Genomic DNA, 18,436 nt, shown 5'->3' with positions numbered 1-18,436 from the left:
AGGAGCACATTATTTAACCGCCGGCGTGGCGCGCGGTAAGCCCCCGCCGTGTAGCCGTGCCGCCGGCTAACAGAAAACCTTTTTGCTTTACATTTCATTATGTTTCATTACCGGGCCGGCGAAGTGCGGACTAACTCACGCGGCGGGCGCGAGTTATGGCTTCGCGAGCTAGTTCGGCTACCGCTCCCGTCGCGTACTCGGGGACTCGTTCGTTTTTCAACCCGGTGACCCTATTTCGCCGCCATTGTCTCCGGGAAGCAGAGAAACGACGAGGGAGATGCGACCGCGGCGACGGCGACGGCGACGGCGACGGCGACGCGGTGTACAAACGATCGCGGTCGCGGACGTGGTTTTCGGACCCGGGGCCTCGTTGCTTCTTGAGAGGCTGATTAATTTAATGGCCGCGGCGGGCTGATGCCTCCTCTCCTTTCAATCTCCTCTCTCTCCCCCCTTCCTCCCTCCCTCCCTCCGCCAGTCTCCGTCGTCCTCGTCCCGGTCTCTCTATCTCTCGTGGGTTTGTTAACGCGATTCTCCAGCGGTGTCTTCGAACTTCGCCTTTCCGCGCGCGCTTTCCGGTAAGCAACAAGTTGTCGTAAATCTGATTACTGGTTGGCACGTAAATAATGAAAAGCCCGAGAATCTTGTCCGAGAGGAAGGGCTTTGCATGAATTTAAAGGCCGGCGGGCGAGAGCGCGTGCTCGCATACTCGCGGATATTTCCTCGCCGATTCCGCGCGACGGATGGACTTTGGCGCGATTATCTCTTCTGAAGAGACGGGCATCTCGCGTGATGGTTATCTATCTTCGTTCCGAGAGCATCTCGCTTGTTATTTTCATAGACAGTCGCGCTCCGAGCTCTCTCTCTCTCTCTCTCTCTCTCTCTCTCTCTCTCTCTCTCTCTCTCTCTCTCTCGGTCGGGACGTTGCTGAGGTTTTTCTCCGGCCGTCCTCGCGGCTTTTCGTCGTCACTTCAACGGGGACTGCGTGCTGTAAGCGCTCAATGGACGCTCGATGCTAGCGAAGTTTTCACATAATATGTTTCGGATAATTAGCTTGGGGCAATTAATAGCTATGGTTGAGAAATCTGAGACGGAACCGTGTCTCCCGCTATGCATGGAGCCGGGCGCGAGCTCGAGTTCGGGACTCCAAACGCCGGTTAATGGGATCTTCCCCTCGCCAGAATCTGCGCTATGCATCGCGTGAATACGTAATAGTTGCTGCGTAATAATAACCTTAACTCGGATGTAACTCTGGTTACACAATTCCAAAACTCGTCGGACGGGAGCTATCAGGTGTCGTTACACAAGTTAATGAAGTGCAAAGCACGCGCTCTCTCTCTCTCTCTCTCTCTCTCTCTCTCTCTCCCCCTCTCTCAAGCGAGAGAGAGAGAGAGAGAGAGAGAGAGAGAGAGAGGCATGTTAAAAATGTGCACCCTCGTATTTTATCGCCAGATGTGTCGGATTTGTGCCGGAAGGCGCATTAGAAATCAAATGAAAAATTCGCGCGATTCTGCGAGCGTTCGCATCCGCGAGCGGATGTCAATTTAGATATCATAGGCGCGCGCGCAGCGTCGAGTATGCACGGAGGAAGCAAATCCCTAGCCTGAAGAACTCACTCGTAAGAACAGAGCAAGACTCCCGCGGAAGCTTCCTACTCGGTCAATCGCTCTCGGCCTCGAGCGAGTTTGTAGCGCAGCTTTGAATGCTCAGACGAACGTTTTCGGTCGTGGCAGCTCTCTCTCTCTCTCGTCGAGCTTTTCTCTCAAAGTCTCCTCCCTCTGCCTGTCCATCCGCGCGCTTGACTATTTATTTCCTCCAATTAGCCAATTACGTTTCGCTGAGCGTACCTTGTTCGTTGAACTTGCAGCTTTTCAGACGCTTCGCTATCAATACTTCTGTCGACTACTTCATGCCGCACGATCAATTTGCTCGGGCCACAAAGCGCACACGAGCGCGACTCCTCGAGTCCACGGCGCGCGAATGGCGCGTAACTACGCGAAAATGAATATTTAACGTGGCGGAGTGCGCTCGCGCGACACACAATCGGCCGGGCGCGCAAGTGGAAACTTCACGTACGCTCTCAGACGGGGAAACACGCAGCGGCTATCGCCGCCGCCGCCGCCGCCGCCGCCGCCGCCGCCGCCGCGCCGCCACCGCGGCGCCGCGCCGTGGATCTCTTTTTCGCTCCCGCAAGCTGCCGCTTTCCCGAGCTTGACGTTGAGCGAGTAGAGTCGCTCAAAGGACTTAAGCTCATTCGCGTAAAAGGAGAATGCGCGCGCTTAAACGTTTACGGGAAACAAATCGAGCCCTTCTGCCTCCGCGCGAATCATTTCCACCCGTCTCTATTTACCCGCGACCGTTGTTTCTCCGCCTCTCGCCGGCCGAATCCGCTCTTTCGCTCTCACCCGCGCTCACCCGCGAAGATCTAATCGCCGCCATGGCGATGTCATGATTTCGAGATGAAAGCTTCCCATCGCAGCAATGACGCGAGTCTCGCCATCGCTCGGGCTATAATTCAGCGCGCGGCGAATGCAAATGATATATTTGTCGACCACTTTTCTTCTCCTCCCTCCATCTCTCTCTCTCTCTCTCTCTCTCTCTCTCTCTCTCTCTCTCTCTCTTCGGCATCCGAGAGGCTGCTATTATTCAGCGTATGCAACGGCATGTTTTCGAGGGCGTTTTGCAAGAGTGTTTTCTCAGGAGGGCGGAACTCGAGCCCGACGGAACCGGCTGTCGCGCAGGACGCGCCTCGCTTCACCGTCCGGGAATCGGTTTTTGCCGCGGATGCACGACGTGCGCACGAGTTACAAAGAGTTTCTCGCGAGTCACGCGAGAAGCAGCGAGTCCGATCGAGTCCTGAGCGAACAATCGCGAAGACGAACGTCGTCCTCGCGGAAGCACCGGTCTCCGCGTCTCGGGCTAAGCTGTGGCGAGATCGGCGAGATTGAGAGATCAGAGTAATCGAGTAATAACTGTGCGAAGTCTCGGCACGCACGCAACGCTTTCGTGTGTGGCGTGCTTTTTTACCTTTCCGGCGATACGTCACACCTTGGGCAGTCTCTTGAGCCACTCTCCGTCTGCACAAGCCTCTCTCCTCGGCTAGCTCTCTCTCCGGGCTATCTCGCGATACGGGGTGGCGGGACGAGCGAGAGTACTGGCGGACGCCTCTCTCTTTCTCTCCTTCTCCCTCTCTATCTTCTCCTCTCTGTCACACGTACATCACACCGAGACGGGCATAGTCGGGGGGGGGGGGAGGGGCGAGCGGCTGAGGAACCGTAATTGCGGGTCGTCGCGGCGAAAGAAGCGTTCGAGGCGCGGACACAACTGCGGCCGGGACGCACGGGGAGGGGGGGGGGGGGCCGAGTGTTCACCGCGATCGTTCACCGATTCGCGCGTGTTTCTTCACGCTTCCGGCCTCTCCTCGGCGAGGAGGCGCCGCGCCGTGGCGTGCCGTGCCGTGCCGGCGACGCGCACGAATTTGGTCACGAGCTCGGCGTCGGGCTCAGTCTCTCCGGCGGGGACTGAGAGAATACGGGAGGTTCTCACGTTTCACGACGTGGCGCGCCTCGTCCACGTCCGCGAATCCCTTCAGCCGCGGCCGTTGCACCGACCAGGGACCGATGCTTTTAGCTCGAGGGTCGTCGCGGTACTGCGAGACGAGCGAGCGCGAGACCCGTACGCGGCGGTCGCTCTGAGAGAGAGAGAGAGAGAGAGAGAGAGAGAGAGAGAGAGAGAGAGAGAGAGCGAGGGAGAAAGCGCGAGAGCGAGAGCGAGGGAGAGAGGGAGAAAGAGAGAGAGAGAGAGATCCTCGCCGCGCTGCCCGCGCACCTTATAGGCACCCTCATGCTTGCGCCGACTCACCCCGTTGGTCGATTTCAAACCCGCGCGCTCTCTCTCGCGCGCGCACCGCCGATATTCTCGCGCGAGAGCGTATTATTTTTTCGCGCGCTCGAAAAAAAATCGCGCTTGCAATTTCGACGCTCGGCTGGGAGCGCGATCGACTGGCGGACAGACTGGACGAGCGATCGGACGGATCGCGGGCGTCGAGGGCGGACGAGAACCGGCGGGGCGAAATCCGACATCGCGGCGAGCGGACGCGTCGAGATCTACGGGGTGCTTGAAATGTGGTCGCGAGTTGCGTCGCGTTGCGTCGCGCGCTTAGAACGACGAGGTTCGACTCGGAACTTTAACGTTTAACAACGTTACATCGCCGATCGAGCGGCGAAAGCCGCTCGGCGGTGTGACTCGAAGTAAGTTACGGTAAGTTACAACGCGCGTCGAATGTGCGACGGAAGGAAGAACTGCGCCGCGAGGAAGCATGGCGAAGTGTCTATTTTTACTTCCGCCGCGCTCGGTTTTCTCGCCGCTTAGGCGTACAGGACGGCGAACTCGCGGCTGAGAGGGCGAATGCGATTTCGGAAAAGCCACGCTATTTTCCGTACTTATCGCGCGCGCACACGCAAGCCGAAGTTGGATACACAAATAACCCGCCGTATTGCCGGGCGTATATCCGCGAATAAAGTTTGCCGAAGGGAAGCGGCGAAAAAAGTTTGCACGGAAGAAACGATTGATTTGCGAACTCTCGCAATGTAAACGCCCCGCGCTTTTCGTTACCGGCCAGATTTAAAATCATGAATTATTAAAACGTCAATGAATAAAATGTTTCCGAATGCGCGGCGTCTCGTGCCGCGCTCTGCGAGACACGTACACACACACACACACACACACACACACACACACACACAAAGAGAGTGAAAGAGAGAGAGAGAGAGAGAGAGGGAGGAAGGCGAGAGAGAGACAGAGAAAAAGACGCGTCCCACTCCACCGAGTTTTATTTCGCCAATTGCGTGACGACGAGGCACTCACAATTTTCCTTCCCATCGAGCGTCCTCGTCTGATGTCTGATGCGCCGACGCCGCGAATAAAAAGCTTCGCTGAAATTTTTTTCCGTTTTTGCCCGTTGGACAATTACCAGCGCGTTAACGCGTGGTCATCGGGGGCGAGCTCGGAGCGGAGGAGAGAGACGAGCGGGTCTCTCGTTACTGCGAGACGGCTGTTCTTCCGACACCGTGATGCGAAAGGGAAAGAGGAAGAGGGAGAGAGAGAGAGAGAGAGAGAGAGAGAGAAAGAGAGAAACCGAGCGGGAGTCGTTGATCTATCGTTTTCCGTATTGAAATCGTTCTATCCGGTATCGCGAAGTAACGAGAAAGCAGCCTCGCTGACACTCGGCCAATACTCGATCCCGAGGACGAAGAATGAAAAATACACAGGCGAGTTTTCTTCGGCGCTCGTCCGCGTCGCATCCATTACGTTCTTTTCTTTTTTCAGCCGAGTGGCTTTTAATTACGGGCATAATTCTCGTCGCTATTGACATATTCGTGTCGTATTCGTTTGCGTCGCTGCGCCGACGACGACGACGACGACGACGACGACGGCGGCGGCGCAGCGCAGGTCCAACGTCGAAGAAATGTTCTCCACCGAATTGTAAACGACCGATTTTCCTCCGAAAATTATTTTCCTCGCCGTGCGCGACGGCGAGGGAGAGAGAAGGACTTATATTTCATTTTTCCGTCCTCGCGTGCGAGATTCGCTGAGGTTTGGCATTGCTGAACAAATGAATTCCGCTGCAAGCACTACGTCAAACATACGCGCGCACACAATACACACACACACACACACACACACACACACACACACACGTCCTCTATTTGCACTTACAGCCGAAATACTCTGCATCGTGTACGCTCGCTCGCTCGTTCGCTCGTTCGCTCGCTAGTTTTAACGCGGTAATAGATTAAAGAATGCATCTGTCCACGCGTTCGCAAATAGTCAGAGGTATCATCTTTTCGGTCTTTGCTTCTCAAATATTAGGAGTTCATTCGTCGCATCATTCAGACGATTCGGCTGCCTCGAGGGACAAGTCATTCTGCGGACGCGCAGTCCACAACAATTATCCGGCAAGCGAGTAACGGTGGCCGATACTCTCAACGCGGCATGTCTCGTCACTACTAACCCGTTAAATCCCAAGGTAAATGTTTGGGAATGCTACCGCACCGCAACATGCGTGGTCTCTTTCCTCGTAATCAAGAAGCAAGTTGTAAAAAGAAAGATATACGTTTTTAAGGCGGCCTTAAGGGAAATCCGAAATATTTGCTCCACGTCGGCTTTGTTTCCCGTGCTTTCCCGGCGCGAAGCCAAATTTACAACTATACTATTTCGCATAAGTTTCCGTGCAAACTAAAATTCATCCCCTCCGACCCTAACCAGATTTAAGCCTAAGTAAACCGAACCAAACCCAATGAAACTAATCCTAGGTTAGAAAATGTACGCTTCGAGCGATAAGAAATTACGGTAAATTTAGTTTGGCTTCGTTAGGTTAGGTCCTGTGGTTAGGTTTGGTTAGGGTTTGGATATGAACTTCGGTTTGCGTGGAAATTTGCAAACTTGTGTGTGTGAAATATAATTATAAATTTGGCTTTGCGCGAAAAGCAGCGGTCGATGCTGCGAGCACCACCACCGCGTCGTGGACGTCGGACTGCCTGCGGCATAATTTTCGTCCCCCTTGCGCGAAGGGCAACGGCCAAGCCTCGGCTGCTCGGCTTTCCCAGCGGTAAAGTAAAGCGAGGTTCTTTTTACGGCGCCTCGCCGAGAGGAAGAGAGAAATCGCACGCGGGAGCTCGGAAGAAATCACACCATTTGACACCATTCATATTTAATCGGCACATAACGAGTACAAATTCGTGTCGTTCGCGGCGGACTCGCAGGCCGTCCGAGAGTTATTATACAGGGTGTTGAAAAAGAAGGATCCCTGACTTGCGGATAGTACTTGTTGTACCGAGTAACAAGTGCTCTGTAAACGAAGATCGAAAATTTCGTCCTCTCAGAGTTGCAAATGTTTTCCGGTTTTGACTATGCGAGTTCTTTTTGTGCGCTTCCATTGATTGCGCGCGATAAACAGACGAGCGAGAGAGTATCTTACCGTATTGTTATTTTACTGTTGCTTCATCTACACAATGAGCGTCTCGTACTTGTAGTTGGAATAGAATTGCAAACTCTTCCAAAAATGCTCTCCTCTCTTCGAATCTGCTCGGCTATATCTTGAATTCGATGATGTACAATTCTTGCATATCATTTAACGAACAATCCAAGCTTTCCATATATTTCATGAAAGGAAATCCAGCTTATGGAAACAGACACTCGCGTCACCAGAATTGAGAAAACATTTACAACTCTGAAAGGGTTGATTTTTCGATCTTTGTTTACTAAGCACTGTTTACCCAACACAGTGAGTGCCATCCTCCCCGTGAGTCTGAAAGTTTCGACTCTTCTTTCGGAACACCCTGTACAACATCTCGGTCACGTCGGCCGTCGCCACGGCAGCCCGCTCGAATTCCGCGGCGACAATTAATACCCGCGCGCGGTTAATAATCGCTCGCGTCGCTGTCCTGAGACTTCCGCAGGATGGAGCGCGAACATCCGATTTCTCTCTCCTGAGAAACACAATACAAATTGTGCCGGGCACAATACAAAAACACTCAGCGCGCAGATAACGCCGAACTATAAGGAGCAACGCGAAGAGCGAGACTAACGCGAGGACAAACGTGGACCTCGAGGAGCAATCGAAGGCTGAAAGCAAGTGCGCGCAAACAGATCGGACGCGATAAACAATTGGACGCCAGACTAAAAGGGTCGCGCGCACACAAGTTCGGCCGACCGCGAGGATCGCGCGACGTCCAACGCGGCCATTGTCAGCCGACCGACCCACGCCGCCAAATCGAGGCCTAACCCGAGCGAAACGGCGGGAAAGCTTTTCCCAACTCGAAGCCGATTTTCGTACGCACGGCCGGAACGAGTTCTACGCGAGCTTTCCCTCTCTCCTCTTCCTGTTCCTCCTCGTAGTCGACCAAGTTGGACGGCACTTTTGCGCCTCGCAACGCGCCGGCTGTCCACGCGCAGTGAGCACAGTGAGCGGCCGATCTGGAGCTAGCAGGATCTAGAATCCCCTCTTGCGAGGTTGACATTCCGCGCATTATTGATCCGGCGGATCCGCCTTGTCGATTTTGGCCGCCGCCGAGACCGCGAATTTTCGAATTCCTCCTATCGGATCTTCGATCGCCTATTTTCACCGTGACAGACCTCAGGTAGGCCGTCGGTTCCTCGGCAGAGGCATCCGGAACTGCTTCCGGTCTCTGGAGACGGTTATCGGTCTCTCCGACGGATATTCGGAAAATCTCCCTCGCCATGGCGAGATGCGTCGCTGTTCTGCCCGGCTCCCCTCAGCGGCCACCGCTCGCTCGTTTCGCTCTCCCGCGTTGTCGGCCCCGCTTCCTCTGTTTTTCTTTCGTCGCGATGCGCTTTTGATGATGTAACTAAATAATAGCCGCGGGAGATCTAAAAATTTTTGCTCCGCCGTTCCCCGATTTAAGGGTGCGCGAACATCCCCATTCAGCCCTTCTCTCGGCTGGGCTAGTGGCCCAAATTGCGGCTGGAAAATTCACCACGTCGCAATGTCGAGCAAAATATCGTAAGCCTCCTCTTAAAGATTTATATATTATATATATTTTCTAAGAACTTATTTTGCTACTTGATTACTACGAAGAGAACCGCGGTCTCTTCTTTTTTGCCGCAATCTTCAAACATTCACCAACCTCACAGACATTTTCACATATATGTTTCCATGATCGCGCTCTAATTGAAGAATTATTAAAGAGTCTAATTATTTATACATAGTAATGTCATATTAATATTAAAAAACCTGCCTTTATAGAAGCGATTAGTTAAAATATAACCGAGAACCGGCTGCTGGGGGACAGGAGCGGAGTGAAACATCAGTCGAGTGATGTTATTCGATCGGTCGAGTGAGTTTATTCCACAAAGAGAAAAAGCGTGTCTCATAAATGGGCGACGCCGGCCGCTAATGGGTTAATGAAAGAAACACGGCTAAAGATCGGACGAGCTTTCGCGAGACCCTCAGCAGCTGGCGGCGTAAAAACCATTCGCACTCAGCCGTTGCCACGTTGCTCGCGACTCGTTCGAGTCGAATTTCTCCGAGACAGCAGCGCCGCTTTTTCGCGGGGCGAACTTTTCAATTTATCCTCCTTCCGCGGGACCGCGACGGCATCCGGCGACGTTCGCTTATCGGCCGACGAAGAATTCACTGTCTTCCGCGCAATTACTTTTGCGACGACTCGCCGGTAACGAGCGACGCCGCGAGCGAGCGAGCGAGCGAGCGAGCGAGCGCGCGCTCGCTACGGTACGCGCGTTTCGATCCTGCAAGAAGAGATCGCAATTTGCGCCGTCGGGATGCGCCGTCGAGAGCTGAGGGAACGACCGACTTATGAGAGAGGAACTAATTGTTAATTATGTCTGCCAGTAGATACACGCAACTGGCGGAGCGGCGGCGGCGGCGGCGGCGGCGGCGGGATGAGAATCTCGACCTCCAGCCAGCCGACCACGTACGCAGCCACCCACGCACATTTACGTGTGTGCTCGCGTACGTACGACGTGCACAGACACGCGCCGTCGTCGCTCCGAGAGAAGGGCGAGGGAAAAGCGCGAAATGGCTGGGAAGGAAAGCTCTAATTCGACAAAGCTTCGTCATTACGGCGCGTTTGTTCTTACCCCACTGCCGTTGCTGCCGTTGCTCGTCGGCGGACGAGAGACGGAGAGAGGGAGGAAGAGAGTGAGAGAGAGAGAGAGAGAGAGAGAGAGAGAGAGAGAGAGAGAGAGAAGCGAAGATCGATGCCGCAGGACGAGCAGCGGCTCGTCGGGGTTGGAGAAGACGGAAGGAAGCGTCGTTTAACGGAACGCCGTCGTCGTTGCTCCGACGCGATCGTTTCCCGAGAGCCACTTAACCGAAATTATCCATCGGGGGGATGAGAGAAATCGCTCCTCCCTCGTCCTTCGACCTCCTTCCTCCCCCCCTCCCCCCCCCCACCCCGCCGCTGGCGCGCTCGCGCGCGATGTTTGATCGACGTAAAACACGTGACACTGATCCCGTGGATGTTTTATGGCCGCGACCGGGTATTTGCCAATGACGAAGACTCGAAGTTTCGTCGTCGCGAAAGCGTTGCACGACGAGACACGACGGAGGGAGGGGTGAAATTAATATCGATCGGGAGGCGCGGGAAGAAGCGCTAATTCGGACGATTAAACGTCCAGACACCGCTGGAATTCCTTTGGTCTTTCCCGTTTTTGCTTCGGGTGATTTTCGGGTGACGAGTTGTGTTACGTTCAAAGATCTGACCTGGTCGTGTTGGAATCGCGATCGACTTTCACTCAATTGAGATTGCGAACGGGTTTACTGCGGAGCGAGTGTTCAACGCGCGCTCTCGCTGCGTATCTATTTCTGAGATTAATCTCGATTCAACGGCGGGGAGACTTTTCGCGCGATTTCGCGCTGAAATATCTCTCTTTCTCTCTCCTGAGGTTGAGGGTTGAGGGTCCGAGCAACGCAGCCATTTATAACGGGCGTCACTGTTAATTTCGCGCGACCTGTCGTTAAATAAACACGCGACATTGTTCAACTAATAAGTTTGTTATCGGAAAGGCATTATACGTCACGTGCGTTTTTGCCGAGGGCCGGCGGGGCCTCAATTACTCAACTTGGCCGGAAAAAGATGTCGTTAAACTATTTTGCGTGCGCCGCGGAATGAAAGACGCGGGTACCTCGCTACACCGATTAACGACGAGCGCGCAAACAACATCGGCGCGTTTCATGCATACTAAATTAATGGAACGAGGCTACGCTCACTCCTAAAAATGCCTCGCTAAATAATCACCGTGACCCGACAGTGTCAACAGAGAATTTCGTTTTTATTCCGCGAAGATTAGGCCACTTTTTCTGCGCGCGCGCGCGCCTGCAAAAATACGCGCTGCCTTTGCGCGAGCGACAAATATCGATTATCAATACCGTCGGAATGACATGACGACGACGAAGATGTAATGGCGTTGATCTACTTTAACACAGGAGCACAGGAGGTTTTAACGCGCGAGCTCAGGTTAACATTAGTCGGACGCACATCTCGGTCCTGCCTCGTTCAGCGGGATTTTATTACATTTGACGCGTCAGTTTTTTTAACCCGATTTGCGATGCAAATGTACAGACATATAAATGAAGCCCGCTGGATAAATGTAAGTTCCGTCCCGCCGACATTCGTCTCGAGACCTTAATCGAACGGAAGCTTTATTTTCGCCTGCTCGCGCGCGCGCGCGCGCGCGCGACAATGTCCATTTTCCATAAATTACTTTCGGAGTTCGTGACGGAATGGTTGCCGCCTCTTGCCTCCTCCCCCCCCCCCCCATTTACTTAAAATCTAGTCGCATAGCTTTCTGAACAATTACCCGCGGGAAAGGCAAAGAAGGCGCGAGAGGGAGAGGCAGAGAGAGAGAGAGAGAGAGAGAGAGAGAGAGAGAGAGAGAGAGAGAGAGAGTGAAGCGAAGGGCGAATCGCCGAACGTTCCTTCTTTCGGCTGAGAGCCGAGAAAAAAGAATATACTTGCACGGGGCGGGCGGAGATCAGACGGAGAGAGCCAGCCGGCTCGAGAGAGCAAATAGGAGGTACGATTCTCTCGCGAAAAATGTGGTTTCGGTAAACACATATTTTCGAAAGCAGTCGGCGAGTTATCATCCGGACACTTGCTCGCCGTGCGCTTCTTCTCTCGACGCTGCGTTGTTCCTCGCGAGGATTCAGGCACACTCGTGCGTGCTTATTGACCGGAGCGGTCCCTCGAGCGGAAAACGCAGGCTCGACCGCGTCGCGCGCGGGAAGAAGGCGCGCATTGTTACTGCAAGATCGCGAGATCGAGGAGCGAACTCGGGGCAATTCGAGCACGCTAACGACACACGAGTCCGCGAGAGTTCACACGGGTTCATTCGATCCTCTCGGCCGTGCTCCTCCGTCCAACGCCGCTGCTCCAATTGGAGGCGAAGCTCGCGCCGCGCGACGAAAAGAGAAAAGACGTTCGACTGTTCAGCAAGTGACGGCGGTTCGACGAGCGCGCGCGTGCGCGCGCGCGCGAAGCTTCGTCCGCATATAAAACGAGGCCGCGCGCTTGTGTTTTCGGTCTAAGCGCCGTTGGTTATAAATACGGGACCTAAGAGCAACGACATGCACTCACGGCGTATGAAATATTCCGCCGGCCCGGCTACGTGATATTCGCAAATGCACGGCATATTCCTTTGTATCTTTGTCTACAGGTGACACGACTAAAGTGCACTTTTCTCCAAGCGGCGGCGAATGAAAAATGAGGGGCCAAGGGAGAAAGACGGCGAGGAGGGCGCGAGAGAGAGTGAGAGAGGGAGGGAGAGAAGGAGGGGGGGGGCGCGCTGGGTCGGTAGCAGAGGGAGGGGGTAGGAAACATCCAAGATACAACTTTGCCGGGAAGACAGGAAAGAATTAATGAAACGGGACCGAATGACTGACTACCGCGTCGCGCGAAATACTGAGAAAGAGGGAGAAGGGAGGGCTGAGAAAGGAAGAGAAGGGAGGAGAAGGCAGAGAAAGAGAGAGAGAGAGAGAGAGAGAGAGAGAGGGAGGGGGAGAGAAACAGAAAAGAGTAGTGAAAGAGGTAGAGGAGAGAATTGGATCGCGGAGATGCAAAAGTTTTCCTCAAGCTGCTCGAGTGCGTCTCCGCTGGTCGGAAGTCACGCGAATCGCTGCTCGCGAAGGCGGCCGTGTCCTCCTTTCTTTTCTCGCGCTGAGAGAACGGCTTCCCCGAGTCGGCCGAGCTAACTTCGTAATCTGAATTTTCCGCGGAGACGTCAAAATAAAGAATAGCTCGGGCAGCGGCGAAAGGGAAAGAGAGAGAGAGAGAGAGAGAGAGAGGGGGGGGAAGGCAGGCGGAGAAAGAGTAACGAGAGGGTTCTCCGCAGCGGCAGTCGTTGGCTCGCGAACAGTCGGTCGACGCGGTGGACGTTTCATTAAGAGTCCGGACTAATTTCTCCCTCGAAGACGGCGAATAAGTTATTATTCGAGGGACGTTATCGCGCGCGCGCGCGGCCGCGCTCTGCACACACATTACGCGCGCGTTACAGACAAGTTCGCGGGAACTTTTATCGCATAATAAAGCGCATAATAAAGCACCGTCAACGGGAGGGTATTCCCGCGCGTCACGGCCCAGTTTACATTCGTCCTCGCTCATTCATTTTTTCGACGATCGCAAAACCCCGTGCGAGAAGGGGGAGAGTAGAGAATGACAGCAGCAGCGGCGCCGGAAAAGCAGACACAGAAATTAGAAGTGGAACAAATCGCGGCCAGACGGGCATCGCGCGAGGCAAATCCCGAGCAGGTTTATCACCGGGCCCGGACGACAGGCCATTTTATCGGATCCTCCGACGAATGATGGATCATCGGTCACGACGCCAGATTCATCTCGAGCATATTGCAGGATACGCGCTGAATTATCGATACACTTTGAGACACGCTCCGTTGCATTTTGCAGCGCATTCCCGATACAATGGACGCGCGCGTGTGATCGATGGGCCCACATATATGTGTGTGTGTGTGTGGGTCCGCCGGATTGCGTCGTTGATAACTTAGGATAATATGTAATGTTTGTCCTCCGTCCTCGCGATATTACGTCATTCTTTGTAATATGTCTCCCCGCGACGCTCCCACCGCGGGGGCGCGTTTTATTAAATGTATACGTACACGTCGAGGATTCTATGACGTCGTTTCTCCCCTCCTCTCTCTCTCTCTCTCTCTCGCTCTCTTTCCAGTGTAATAACTTGCATCCCGACTGGAATTATAAAAACAAAGTAATATCTTCCTCCAGATTGCTAAAAGGCAAACTGGTCCGAGCAAACACACGAGAATATTCTCTAAAACGAGTAACCGCGAGCAACTTTTATTAATCGCTTCCTTGTTAACGCTGTTAGAAGGCGAGTTCTTGGAGTGAAGACAAACGCGTCCGTCTGTTCATCCATCCCTCTCGACCTCTTTCCTCGTTCCTCGTCCAAACTGCTTTTGGAAACTCGAGCGCTCGCTCGCGTTTTCACGAGAGACCGGCCGACGACGTAGCGTAGCGTCGAAAGCGGGAGAAGGATATTCGGCATCATCGAGTATTTTTATAAATATCAATTCGCGCGTCGCTCGTACTCGGCTGGCGACATCAGCGAGGGCTCTTGTCGAGCGCGCGCGCGCGCGCTCCGATCGATATATTGGCTTTCGTGTCGCGGCATCTAAATATTTTCTCACGGCGACTACACTTTATATATCGGCGCATATATATGTGCGCGCGTTCCAACTTCCGTGTGAAACTGGTTCACGCGAGAAAAGTCGGCGCCGAGCACTTTCGCTGTCTTCCCGCGACTGCGATCGCCCGTCATTCCAAGTCGCGCGTAATCGCATTCGAGATCGGCTCACGTAGGATCGACGATGAACGATCGCAAACGTTTCATCGAGCGCGCGAGTGATCAACGGCCGGCGGTCGTAAGTATCGGCTTGATCCGTAACGTTCGTGCGGAGTTTCCGGAATCGGACGCTGCACTCTTCGGAAGAATCGCACGGGACTCGCGACGCGACGAACGTAAGAAGCGGCCGGCAGATCTCGCTTTCTGGGGCGCGCTGGCCGCTGGAGGATCTGCCGGAAGCAGCGCTGCGTGAAATTCGCGGCTTCCTCCGCGCGTCGGGCATCTGCACGAACTTGTGGATCAACCCGATATATCCGCTGTCGTGCGATCGATCCCGTCGCGGCGGCGGCGGCGCCGGCGGCGGCGGCTACGTACGTTGTGTTACGTTCTCCGCGCGCGGGCGATTCTTTCTTTGGTCTTTTTCTGCGAAACGCGTCCTCGCCGAGGAAGCAGCGACGCTGGTTGAAACATCGCGCGCGCAACCCTCCGTTCCCGACTCACGCAGCGCTGCGTGTGTATACGCGGTATTACTCGATACCGTAATTGCAGAGCCCCTCGCGCGACTCGGCCCCGACGGCGAATTGATTTATCCGGGTAATTTTTATTTAAAAATATGTTTACTCGCGTGATTGCGTGCGCCGAAGTAATCGCGTGTGGATCCTTTCCCCGCGTCTATGTCCCGCTTCCTCTCTCCCTGCTCCTTTCCGCTCTCGCCGCGCCGCGCCGCGCCGCTCCGCGTGGGAGGTTCGATTCGTTCCCCTAAAAGCACGAAATAAATGCTTTCCATTATCCACGCAAAGCCGATAGTTTACACGAGCGGCCGGGGGCCGCTCCTCGTTGGACGTCACGCGCGATCCGTGAAAAAAAAAAAGAAAAATAACAAACATTCTTTCTGCGCACTAGCCGATTAATTAAATGGGATATTCGCGACGACGTCGTTATTGCACAAAAAGAGACAGAGTCCCGGTGCTCTCACTCATCCAATTAAATTTTGCCCCCTCCCCTCCTCTTTTTTGTCAACTTCCGTGGATCATGAACTCGACAATTGGCCATCTCCAACGGATGGCTTCCTCCCCTTCATCCTGTCCGACAGACGTCAACTCGCTGTTTCTTTCTCTTTTCCTTGTCCTCCGTTTCTCCTCGCTTCTTTTCTTTCCTTTAGGTCCCCCACGACAGTTTCACATTCCTAGACTCTTGCTCGCGTTTGCCTCGTGGTGCGCGCTCTCTCTCTCTCTCTCTCTCTCTCTCTTTCCCTCCCTCCCTCCCTCTCTCTGGCATGGCTTCTTCCTTCTTCAATACGGGCCAACGGGACAAAGTCAATGTCAATGGCTTCTTCGCTCCGACGACTCCCGGTTTTTCCTTTTCGTCTTTCACCGCTCGACTTTTCTTCCTGCCCCGCCGCCGCCGCCGCCGCCCTGTCGCGGTCGTCGCTTCTTCCTCGCGAGATTCTCGCAAGATTATGACGAAAATCTGACGAGCGCAAAGGTGGTGGTTCTCGTCAGACACACATTTCGCATTTTTCAGCCACCGCCCGACGAACGCGCGTTTTTCCGCCTCGCCAAGCCGGAACTCGCGGCCGGATGGCTCCAGAAATCGCTTTCTCGCCGCCACCACCACCCTCCCCCCTCTCCCCCCGTGTAAAGAGGGTCGACTCTGCGGCACCGAATTCACGTGCGAGCTGAGTAAAAAAGAAACGTCTCACAATGTTGTTCCTTTTATTCTTCACTTCGCGATTAGTCTCTCCGAAGCAGCCGAGCGAAACACGCCACGTTTTCGAAATTACGCATCGCGCTCCAAAGGTGTGCGCTCTCTGTCGCGGTGTTAACGCGACTCTCTCTCTCTGAAATTTTCCGTCTGATTAAAGCTGTATCGCGAACATTTTCCACAGTGGGAAACGCTTGCAAATGACAGACGTTACTCCGGCGGGCGGAAAGGAATCAATATCAATTGCACAATTGTTCGGAAAAGAGAGTGCCGGAGATGAGAGGAGCGAGCGGCACGGGAGGTGGCGCACAGAGGGTGGCGGCGGGGTTGACGAGGGGTGGGATGGGGCAGGAAGAGGGCAGGAGGGAGGAGAAAAACGGTTCCAACTTCGTGTCCCAATGCGCCGATAGTCCGCCCTCGGCTTTTCCACTTTCGACTGTACGATCGAGAATTCTTCGGAGACTCCAATTCTCCTCTCGCGCAAGTGGCCTTCTAGCGCTGCCGGCGCTGTTCGTGCAATTGAAAAAGTTTGTTCAGCGAATTAACAATAGCCGACGTACGACGGTAAGTAAATGTCGAGTGTATCTCGCGACGAACAAAGCTTCAACGAGGCCCCGGGAAGAGTGCGTATCTCTCTCTCTCTCTCTCTCTCTCTCTCTCTCTCTGCTTCTCTTCTCTCCTCCTCCTCCTCGCTCTATCTCCCCGCGTTCCTCCACATTCGTGCTGCTAGCAGCACGAGTGGTAGCAACTTTAAATGATTTCGTGACGCATTATGAAAAGAACGTGCCGCACATTCGCGGAGATAAAAGTTCCTCGCGCGGCGCAGCGCGGCGCGCTCTTTCACGGCTCTCCCGACTTTTCTCCCGTACCGTTCGTTCGCTCGCTCGCTCGCTCGCTCGCTCGCTCGCTCGCACCTTCGTTCGTCGCATTATCTAATTGCCCGGGCCCTTTGCGCGCGATAATTTCGTGCGATCTCATTAGCGCGATTAGCATTATCGGTGTACGCGTCATCTGGCCCGGAGCCGTTATTCTACGCCGCGCCTCGACCTCCACGGCTCGTCGGCGCGCGAGACATCCGATTATGAATGTTTTGCGGAAAACACTCTTTGATGGAAATGCGATTGGAAAATTTCCCGTTTTTCTCTCCCTCTCCCTCTTCCCCTCTCTTGCGAAGAAACGCCGCCGGGAGGAAGCGGCTCAACGGCTAAAGGGCGTCCCGCGCGCTGCAAATTTTCCACGGAGTAATGCATTTTTCGCAATTGCAATATGATCCTAATAATAATATGTTTTCCTCTTACCATGCAAATAACAACGACTCTCGCGCAAAAAAGTTATAATACTCGCGGTACGCGTAAATAAAAAGCGCGCGGCGCATCCGGCGTGTGTGCGGGGCAGCGCATCGAAGTGTATTTTTGCGCGTGCCCGTCCGGCGTTACTTTATTTCCCTATATTTCGCGTTTGCATTTTATCGATCTGTGTGTTGAACACCGCATCGCGCAGCTTTTTAGTGCATAAAAAGGATCGCGGGCGGACGGGGCCAGGGGGAGATGCACAATATTTTTATCCCTCCTTTCAAAGGATAAATGATATTGACATATTGTGTTCGTTCGGTGCTAAACGTTTTGCTTTGAGCGGCGGTAAAGAATTAACATGAAGCGTTGTTAATTGCGAATTTCATTTCGTGACAAATGCCCAGCTGAATAATTGACTAATTGAAAGTTGTTTATGCGTCGGCCAGCGGAATTCCGCTGCAAATCGCATAAACCTTCATCGCGTTTGCGAGCGATCGGCAAAACAATTATCTCACGGAAAAGTAGAAACACGCAGATTTACGTAAGGCGGGCGATATGGATTACGCGTGTGAAATTATATTGTATATTAAAAAACCTCCACTTATAAAAACCACCGCAGAGATCAAACTTGACGCGATCATCGACGAATCGTAAATCCCTGCATTGAAAAAATCGTGCTGAAAGAACGTTCGCGCGGAGTAGCGAAAAGGGCGAGCGGAGACCGGCACGCTAAATAATGGAAACAAATGAGAAATTTTCCCGAGGGAGGGTGGGAGGGCGGGAGGGAAAATGCAACTTTAACGTGAATTTCAGCAAACAAACGAAACAAAGCGCATCTGCAGCTCGCGCGAGCGCAACACGCTCTCGTTATTCTCGCGCGACTTAAACTACACGTCGCTTGTATATCATCTTACCGGGCACGAACGCGCACAGATTATGCGCGGATAAATACATTAATAAATAACACATCGCGCGTTCGAGTCTCGTCTTCCTTGCCAGCCGCCGGTCGGCCGGCCGCGGCTGTGTGAGTTACGTCGGGCGCGCGTTATGCAACGATACGAACCGCATAAATCACGGAGACGCACTTTCGG

General features: G+C 53.8%; 1 protein-coding gene across 2 annotated transcripts in view; it reads right to left on the bottom strand.

The window, feature by feature from the left end:
• The window catches only part of LOC105188951 (spondin-2), a 211,683-nt gene extending 208,046 nt beyond the window's left edge, over positions 1–3,637 (bottom strand). Inside the window, exon 1 of one of the 2 annotated variants that reach the window (XM_011150691.3) lies at positions 3,025–3,637. The gene's annotated coding sequence lies outside the window, so the exon portion shown is untranslated. Of the gene's footprint in view, positions 1–1,844; positions 2,071–3,024 lie in introns of those variants that run through there. The other variant, XM_011150692.3, reaches the window with a different exon arrangement.
• Positions 3,638–18,436: the final 14,799 nt, after the last annotated feature.

The sequence above is a fragment of the Harpegnathos saltator genome, unplaced genomic scaffold (assembly GCF_003227715.2).
Source record: "Harpegnathos saltator strain DR-91 unplaced genomic scaffold, Hsal_v8.6 scaffold224, whole genome shotgun sequence".
Taxonomy (NCBI): Eukaryota; Metazoa; Arthropoda; class Insecta; order Hymenoptera; family Formicidae; genus Harpegnathos; species Harpegnathos saltator.
The sequence above is the reverse complement of the archived record's forward strand: the minus strand, read 5'-3'. Positions and strand labels throughout refer to the sequence as shown.